Below are 10,433 nucleotides of genomic sequence, written 5' to 3' on the forward strand. Positions count from 1 at the left end.
ACATTTAATCGTTTTCTGTAGGTACGCGTTAACGGAGTGGTTGTGGAAAAGGGCAAACCGGACGTTAGTTATGAGGTAAGTTGCAAAACTGTACATTAAAAAAAATACAAGTTATAGTAATGTTACAGGAACAATGCGCAGCTTTTTGTACACTGGAGCCCTATTCGGATCAAACAATAGGGTATTTCCTGTATTTAAAATAAATTATTTCACACCAAGCATGAAATAAAGCACCAGATAATTAGTAGAAAAACGTAGACAGCAGTTATTTCTAAGCACAAGTCTTATTTAATAAATCGGATAGAAATATAAAAAGTACGTGAGTTGACCGTGGTGTCACGATGTAATGTTTCATTATAACTTCCATATTAGCAAATCGTTTTGACAGTTCTAAAAAAGAAACTGATTTGTCTAGTAGGAAAATACTCTATTTTACACCATGCATGAAATAAAGCACCAGAAGATTAAATAGAGAAACGTAGACAGCAGTTATTTTTAGACACAATTTCTATTTTAAAACCCGTATAAAACTATAAAGAGTAGGTAATTTCGTGACGTCCACAATTCCATAGTAGCAAAATCGTTTTGACAGTTCGAAAATAGGAACTGATTTGACTAGTAGTCAAATACCCTATTGTTTTTCTTTTTGATAAAAGGTAGACGAGGACAAGAAGACCATAAAGATATCTATTCCCAAGCTGTCTGCGCAACACGCGGGTCACTACCAAGTAAAGTTCAAGGTCGGAGAGGGAGACGGCGCGGCCGATGTCACCAAGACCGTTTTGGAGGTCGAAATGTATGTACATGTAGTCATCTTCTGCTATTCTCAAATCATACACCTACGAATAGTTATGAAATGGGGTCGGCCGGTCGAAGTATTTAGCAGATGGCGCCATCACAGCTTGCCCTGTCAATCCCTAGAATTGTGTCAAAATTTTGTTTTTTTTTTAATGCCCTGGATGCCAGCTCTTTAAGCCAAATCTCACAGAAAAAGGGGCAAGCTATGATGGTGCCATCTATGCAAACCTTTGACAGTTGCCAACCCCATTGTCATAATAGGTACAAAAAAAAACCGGCCAAGTGCGAGTCGGACTCGCGCACGGAGGGTTCCGCACCATCAACAAAAAATAGAGCAAAACAAGCAAAAAAACGGTCACCCATTCAAGTACTGACCCCGCCCGACGTTGCTTAACTTCGGTCAAAAATCACGTTTGTTGTATGGGAGCCCCACTTAAATCTTTATTTTATTCTGTTTTTAGTATTTGTTGTTATAGCGGCAACAGAAATACATCATCTGTGAAAATTTCAATTGTCTAGCTATCACGGTTCGTGAGATACAGCCTGGTGACAGACGGACGGACGGACGGACGGACGGACGGACGGACAGCGGAGTCTTAGTAATAGGGTCCCGTTTTTACCCTTTGGGTACGGAACCCTAATGAGCGAGTAAGTTTTGTAAGAAAAACTTCTACTACATACATTAACTTTGGTGACGCCCTTGTTTCTAGTTTCTACCTATGCTGCACTCTCCACTGACGAATGACTCTTGTCAAACTATACTCATTTTTTTATCTAAAATTTGACCAATAAAATTAATTAATTAAATAAAAACTAACGAAAGAAATCCCCCAAATCTGGTCCCTGGAAGGGTACCCATAATGCTGGCTACATTCTCCCGATTAATGGCAATGTTTCTAGTGTTTAGATCTGTAAATACACTATAGGCATCCTGACACCAAGGTCCCAAAATGTGTTTGCTTGATTATTTGTAATATGGGCCTTGTTGCCTGATTTAAATTTCTAAATAAAAAAAAATAAAAAAAAATTCGGCGGTTTAGAGCTTCTGCCGTCTCATTGCTCATATTTGGTTCCAGGGAAGCTGGGGCTTCTGAAGTTAAAGATAAAGATGATAAAGTTAAAGATAAAGATGATGAAGATAAAGATAAAGATAGCGGCACTGGAGACAGTAAGTTGAGTTTTTTTTATCTACCTGTATTTCTCTTCTGTCTTGTAATTTTGGCCTCTACAGTCGTCATGTGAGAGAGAGAGAATATGTGGACCATTTTACTTAAAGTTGTCCCCTGCACTTTTTTTTCAAAATTGGGATTTTTTATGTTATTTCTACTCAGAATCACGAGCTCTTTCTATCCTAATAGGAGAAAAAAAGTGTCCCAAGGTTTTTTCCCCATTCGGTTACCATTTTTTCATAGACTTTGTACGGCGGTTTCCGAATGGAAAGATCGAAAAATGTATGGAAATCTTGGGACACTTTTTTTCTCCTATTAGGATCAAAAGAGCTCATGATTCTGAGTAGAAATAAAATAAAAACTCCCAATTTTGAAAAAAAGTGTAGGGGACGACTTTAAATATAATGGCCCATGTATATATCAACGATCGTCGTCATAGGTCAACGAAAACTTGTCAGTAAAAAAAGGCGCGAAATTCAAATTTTCTATAGGACGATATCCCTTCGCGCCTACATTTTTCAAATTTGCCGCCTTTTTCTAATGTCAAGATCTGCTTGACCAAGTATATTCATTATTTTGTTTTTTTTTTTTTATAATTTAGCATCCGCAGACATCAAGTTAGATATCTCAGCCAAGTCCTGCAAAGTGGACGAAAAGTGCGACGTTGGTGAAACAGCATATACCTGCGAAGGCTGCGAGTACAAGGGTGTGAAGTGCAACGGTGCTGACGCTGCCGCTGATAAAGTCAAGGCCGATGCGGCGGCTAAGAAGATCACTTACGCTTTTGAGAAGTGAGTTGTACTTGTATACTTTACAAAACCATACGACTGCGAAGGCTGCTAGCTCAAAGAAGTGAAGTGTAGTTATTATTTGTTATTTATTATTTATTTACTATTATTATTTATTATTTGTTTTTTCAAATGAATTGCGGGCATTTTTCTCTGTCACTCTAATTACGCCTTCATTGGAGTAAAAAAGAAAGATCCCCACAGTTTGCGAATTTCGGTTTTCGCGGTAGCCCCTCGGGAACTACCTGGTCTGTTATTATAATATTTCGCGGAAACTTTCGCGTTTTGAACACATATTAACTCACATTTATAATCACAGTATTAATCTCTGTTTTGACATTTTGCTGGGACATCAGTTAGTCTCGACCACGGTTGGTCGCGACCAGTGAAATGTCGAAACGTCGGTAAATAAAATTTCGCGATAGACCCGTCTACATATAAATGTGAGTTAATACCTGTTATTACGTTTTGCTCCCGACAAACCGATGTCTCTTAATAAAGTAAGCATCCAAGTTATACTCGTACGCCTATTGATTCTAGGTTCGCAGATACAGACGCTTGTGTGTATATGGGACAGTTTGATGTAAGCGGCAAAGAGCACAGCCAACCAGTAGCTGTTATAGAGAGTAAGTACATTTTTTAGCGTTCCGTACCTCAAAAGGAAAAAACGGAACCCTAATAGGATCACTCGTGCGTTTGTCTGTCCGTCCGTCTGTCACAGCCTATTTTCTCCGAAACTACTGGACCAGTTAAGTTGAAATTTGGCACACATATGCAAGTTTGTGACCCAAAGATGGAGGTGTAACGTAAATAAATGAATTTTAAATATGGAGGCCATTTTTGGGGGGTAAATGAGAAAATTAAAAAATAAAGTATTTCAAACTATATCGTGTTATATACAGAGATCGGACAAATTTGCGACATTGCTCGCAATAATGTGGACAAGACTCCGAAATTGATTAAATAATTAATCATTTAATTATTTTAATAAATTTTTACTTGAGATTTAATTTTGTTCCCTCGTCAATAAATAGCACTTAAATATATTATAGATATAAAAAAAATTAGTACCTACAGAAAATTTGGAAAACATACTGATTAATTTCTTTAATAAATTTACATTATAAGAAATCTTTGTGTTTTTTATTGATTAGGAATCAAAATTAAACCTCAGGTAAGAAATTAATTAAATGATTAATTATTTAATCAATTTTGGAGTCATGTCCACATTATTGCGAGCAATGTCGCAAATTTGTCCTATCACTGGTTTTATATCAAATGAAAGAGCTCATTGTAAGAATCTCAAATATATTTTTTTTATAATTTTAGGATAAACAGTTTAGCAGTTATTCAAGAAAATAGGCAAAAAATGACCATCCCCCCTTATCTCCGAAACTACTGGGTCTAAAATTTTGAAAAAAATACACAAAATAGTTCTTTACCTATAGATGACAGGAAAACCTATTAGAAATGTGCAGTCAAGCGTGAGTCGGACTTAATGTACCCGTGGGTTCCCCTTGGAACGCCAGTCCGACTCGCACTTGGCCGGTTTTTTTTTTGAAGTTCTACCTTTTGTTGTAGACCGCTGTTGTATTTGAGATTGTACGGTTTACAATGTTTTCTGTTAATAGTATATACTTATTAGTATAAAATATAAACCTTAACTCAGTAATAACAACGATGTACCTAACACACTTAGTGTAAGGCCTGAGTGGCCGCTCGCTCGGCGGGGCGTGCAGCGTGGCTGTGGGCTCACGCGTGATGTGAGCAGCGTGCACTAAGGCCGCTCCTATACGTGCGCATTTGTTAACATGCACGCCGCACGCCCCGCCCCGCTGCACGCACAACAAGAGCGTCCACTCAGGCCTTACACTTACATTTAGGATGTACATTTTTTTTCTCGATTTAACTAGCAAGTGTCAGTTAAAATGCCAGTTCAATAACTTTCGGTTTACTTGATTGCTTTGGATAATTTTTTTGTGTTTTTTGTTTTTCATGATGTACCTAATTCCCTTTGAACATATCTGCTTTAATTAACTAGTGGAAACTGTTTTGTCTTGTGTTTTATTAATATTAATTCATAGTGTGTAAGATTAGAAGCTGTTTGTTTCCCAATAAAATAATATTAAAACTAAAAAAATATAAAAATATTATAACAATTAAATTTATTTAATCGGTACCAGTATTTGTATTCATGGATTGATTTTTACAAGTAGAAAGAAACGTCAATTAAAGGGTGATTATAATATGGGAACAGCTGTAATCTCCATACAATTTATAAACTCACAACGCAAAAAGTATATTTTGATTTTTGATTAAAATAAATATGTAGCTAACTAAAAAATCGTCCCTGACTTAAATGATTTTCATGGAATTAAAATTGTTTTATTTTTTAATTTGCAGACGATTGTAAGTACCTATTTATGATTTAATAAAACAAAACCTGAAATGTAACAATGAATAAGTTAAACATATTATATTACACATTTACTAAATTCAATGTATATTTGTATTTTAGCTCCGGGTAAGTTCCTTTTTCGTGAACATACTAATATTTTGATAGCTTTAGATACCTATACGTTTTACCTATATGTTAGTAGCTTCAATATTCACCTTCATAATAAATGTTGTGGTAATACTTGTATATAGGATCAGGAAAATAGAGTAACTAAAACAGTGTTTTTTTTAGTTAATACGGTTTAGCTCTAAGCACAGACAAGACATCCTCTAGACTGAGCATAGTAGCGCTACCCCCTCTGCCACAAATATACGGTAGTTTTACTCTATGTTCGAGTCAAAGTGTCTTTGTGTGCCGTCCGTGTCTTTGAACGGAGCAATCACGGCACGGGACTCGCTCACCTCGTCCCCCGCACCCCAGTATTTTTGGCAGCATCGGTTTCATGAAATAATTGCTCTAAACTCCGTCTAGAGGATTCCTAATCTATGACTCTACGCTTGCGAATTACGTTTGCATTTTTTAGACTGCCTTTCCATAAAGGAGGAGATGATTGATTGATTCCCGCATGTCTCCTACATGCGGGAATCAACTAATAGCTTACCTAATTACCAAATAATAGGGATGGAGAAACGAATTTCGTACATAGACCATATAGACTTGCATTGTCCTATCTCTGTCGCACGCTCAGTTATATTGCAGTCAATGCCACAGTGTGAGCAGGACAACAATAATTATGGGCGTGCGACAAAAATAGCGACAAATGTACGAAATTCTTCGTGTTTAACGTTCTTACTTTACTGGTGATTCCCGCGCGCACAGAACATATTAAAGAGGTTAGAATGGCTATCGCGCGCAGTTAGTATCGGAAATCGGAACCGGTGTCATCGCTCGTTCCTCTCCACATTTACTAACACTCGCGCAACGGTAGTAAAAACTAGCTAGCGCCTTGTGTGCGTGGTGAATGGATACGCCTCCTTTAGACAGATTTGATGTCTGGCTTCTTAATCTGAACGTTATTGTGACGCAAAAAGGCATGTTTACTTCGTTTTTCGGTCAGCGCGGGCGAGTACTAGCATGCGAGCGTTTGCTCATAACCGGCGGCGACACGTACCCTGCTCGCATCGCCATTCTAACTTGTTCTGTGCCCGCGCGTCTCTTTTCGTCTCCGCTCATCACATCCTGGTTGACGCGCCGCACTGCACGCTCTGGCTGCCGTGCCGATAGAGAAATATAAGTAAAGTAAGAGTGGTAACTCCATACATCAGTTTTATTACCAAAGCGCGAGTTATTTCGTAGTCGACATCTAGCGTCAAGTAGCGGACATTATCAGTACTGCTAGTTGACAATAGATGTCGCGGCGAACGAAAACTCTAATGCTCGACCAATTTTAGCTAATATTATAACCGGATCAACGGGAACTCTATTTTCAACTCATTCTGCTTATAATATTAGTTGTAAATTGTTTTAGTAGTACATTTATATCTGACGTTATCTATGAAAAGGGACCTTATTGTCGATGGCGCTTACGCCATTAGTAACGATGCTCCGATATAAATACAATGGCGCGCGACGTTGTGCGGTGTAAGTGCCATCGACAATAAGGTCCCTTTTCATAGATAATGCCCCATATACGGCATATACTGACTAGTTTAATTTTCAGATATTACAATCGAGGTACAAAAGAAGACTGCAAAACCAGACGAAGCATTTAATGAGAAAATCACATTTAAGACTGAAAAGGAAGTCGATGTAGAGGAGGTAAGGGATATAAAGAATGACTCACGTTAGACCGGGCCGTACCCGGGCCGGAGCTTCCGGCGCTTCGTTTTCTATGGAAAGCATCACGTGATCACCTGTCATTGTCATAAAAGTAAGCGCGGCCCTGACACGGCCCGGTCTAACGTGAGTCATCCTTAATGTGAGTCTGCACTTTTGTTTCAGGCGTATTTTCAAAGAAAACTATATGCAAATACCGCTTTTTAGCTTAGGAGGGCAGTATTGGGCGCAATTGTGCCTTGAAAGTACATCAATTTTCTAACAAACCAGTTATGTCTGCAACATTAGAATAAAAAAAAACTATCCCTTTTTTTAAGGTCGATTAAGGTTTTACCATACTTGGTTTTAACATTCAAAAATTCCGTGCATATTCTAACCGCAGTGAGGTTTTGAATTTCCTTCAATTCAAAAAGAAAGACCAATATATAGCCAGGTCATGAATCTAGTATAACTATAAACTGGCTTGGGCATGAGTGGTAGGGATAACTGACAGAACGGGATAGTCTTATGTATCAGTAAGAGTAGCAGCGAAAGTGCTATTATTGTCTGTCCTTGTCACAGTCTCACATTTTTTTAATTCCCCACCACAAATTAGTATGGATTATGGTGGGCAACAAATAAATTCGACCAATCATAGTGTCGCATTGCGTATGTTTTGTCCCTCACGGAGGCACGTGTAGATTACTTCTATAGGATGCTACCTTCTATGAGCCAGGTAGAAAGAAAATACAATATCAATCCACAGCGCAGGCTTCGTCATAGTTGCTATACTTCGGTTTTTTTAGGATTAGAAATTTGGTAAACAATCTTGATGTGTCATTTAATTGAAAAACACTTTTTAAAAATTAATAACTATTACTTATGAAAGCGGAAGACTATAAAAGATCGTATTAGATTCATAATTGTTACATATTTACCGTAACTTATTTTTAAAATGTGTTTTTCAATTAAAAGACACGTCAAGATTGTTTACCAAATTTCTAATCCTAAAAAAAACGAAGTATACACACAAAAATAGTATCCACAACATGCGTCGTCAAAACTCTTTCATTAAAATAAGGTAGGTATACGTACAAACATATAAGTATTTTCTTTTTCTACAGGTCCATGTTAACGGGAAAGTTGTGCCAAAGAATGCAGATGATGGTTTTCAGGTATGTTGTAAAACTGCACCATTTTGAAGTTAAGCGACTCAAATGTGTGTCGACTTCAACTACGCCTAGAGTTACCAGACGTCAGGAATTTTCCTGACATGTCAGGAATCTTGGCTGTTTGTCAGAAATGGGCCCGGAATACAGATATGAGCGGCAGGTAAAAATTCAGCAAATCAGGAATTTTGTCAGGAAATTCCAAATTTGGATTTGGTAACCCTAACAACAGAATAAATAATAGTACTAAGTACAGAAGACTCACTCTCTAACAAAACGCGTCTGTTACGATCAGCACAGATATGGCCGCTAGGTGGCGACAGCGCCACGCGCGGCTTATGGCTTTCCCCAAAATTGGGGCCGGAACGGATGTACTTTTAGCTACCTGTAGCAAAGCGACGAAATCGCGGAGTGACCCACGCCTGCCCTAACTACGCTTCGTCTTAGACCAAATGAAACCGAAGTTCGGTCTTCATTTGTTCTAAGATATTTCGTACCTACTTTACTGCCAGGCACGTTATACATATACTATTTTCTTATAGGTGGACATGCAAGGAAAGACCATAATAGTCAAAATTCCCAAAATGTCCGCGGACTTCGCAGGCCACTACCAAGCCAAGTTCAAGGACGGAGATGCGACCGTCACCAAGAATATTCTGGAGGTCACGCTGTAAGTAAAAAAAACAACGAGTGCCGACAGAAGTGAAAACTCAATGACATCTTACGTCTTACGTCTTACGCTCTCGCGAATTTAACATGTTTCCCCATCACAAAAAGTGCACAGCGCCGCTAAAGAAGTTTTCACTTCAAAAAAAACTTTTTTTCGTCTATTTTTTAATTTATAGGTCGTCGCTTCCAGTACGGGCGGCCTACAACTCTTATTAATTTGTTTAATATTTTGCATTTTCATGAAAATGTACCGGTTAGAAGAAATCTTTAAAAGACGCATTTACCTCGAGTGACGCATTTACCTCAGTTGACCTTATTATATTTTTTTTTGTGTTTTTTTTATTTTACTGATAATTTTCTGACGATGTTTTTGTAACTTCTTTTGCTGGAAGTACCTACATGTTCGCAAATTGCGGGCATTTTTCTCTGTCACTCTAATTACGCATTCATTGGAGTAAAAGAGAAAGATCCCCGCAATTTGCTAAATACGGTTTTCGCGGTAGCCCCTCTGGCTTAGCAAAACTATCTTCCGTAGGGCGCCGTTGGTGCCCAAGTGCCCAATTACGGCCAAGTAAAATATTCAAATAAACCCCTTACCGCATACGTAGCCATATATGGCGGATGTAATATTCAAGTTTATTGACAGCTGTTAAAGTTCGAATTTAAACAAATATTTTTTTATTACATGCGTTAAGGGGTTACCACGAAATAGATATATACTTGGTCAACCAGATCTTGACAGTAGAAAAAGGCGGCAAATTTGAAAAATGTAGGCGCGAAGGGATATAGTCCCATAGAAAATTTGAATTTCGCGCCTTTTTTTACTGACAAGATTTGGTTGACCAGCTATAGTAAGTATAGCTGCGCAAAAATAATTTCAAAATAAAATATTACGAATTCTAAAATAACTTGACTTCACGTCCCCAACTTTGTCTTAATCATTTATTTTAATAAAAAATAAACTAAAGATGTTCCTGAATGTTGTAAAATCTTTTTACCTTGTCTATAGATCGTGACCGAATTTTTAGTATTTTCTTTTTTTTGCTTTATAACCACGATTAAATACGCCATCTTAAGCTTTCTTTTTTATTTTCAGGGAAGCCGGTAGGTCGAGTTACATCTAATTAGTAAAATACCTAAAGCTGGTCAAGCAAATCTTGTCAGTAAAAAAGGCGCGAAATTCAAATTGTCTATGGGACTATATCGGATCGCGCCTACAAATTTGCCGCCTTTTTCTACTGACAAGATCTGCTTGACCAGCTATATTTTAACTATTTTTCATCGAGAAGTACAGGGTGCCTAGCCAATCCTTAGCTTCTTAGCTCCTCTAATCTCTCTCTATCACTCTTCCATATTATTAGTGCGACACACAGAACAAGTTAGAATGGCGATGCGAGTAGGGTATGTGTCGCCGCCGGTTATGAGCAAACGCTCGCATGCTACTCGCCCGCACTGACCGAAAACGAAGTAAACATGCCTTATTGCCCCACAATAACTTTCAGATTAAGAAGCCAGACATCAAATCTGTCTAAAGGAGGCGTATCCATTCACCACGCACACAAGGCGCTAGCTAGTTTTTACTACCGTTGCGCGAGTGTTAGTAAATGTGGAGAGGAACGAGCGGCGA

At 38.1% G+C, this 10,433-nt stretch overlaps 1 long non-coding RNA gene across 1 annotated transcript; it reads left to right on the forward strand.

The window, feature by feature from the left end:
* Positions 1-2,574: 2,574 nt before the first annotated feature.
* On the forward strand, positions 2,575-8,812 carry LOC134660251 (uncharacterized). Its single transcript, XR_010097861.1, has 5 exons — positions 2,575-2,758; positions 3,296-3,381; positions 6,862-6,971; positions 8,093-8,143; positions 8,680-8,812. It is a non-coding gene; the product is annotated as an uncharacterized LOC134660251 (long non-coding RNA).
* The last annotated feature ends 1,621 nt before the right edge of the window (positions 8,813-10,433 follow it).

This window comes from Cydia amplana, chromosome 26, assembly GCF_948474715.1.
Source record: "Cydia amplana chromosome 26, ilCydAmpl1.1, whole genome shotgun sequence".
Lineage (NCBI taxonomy): Eukaryota > Metazoa > Arthropoda > Insecta > Lepidoptera > Tortricidae > Cydia > Cydia amplana.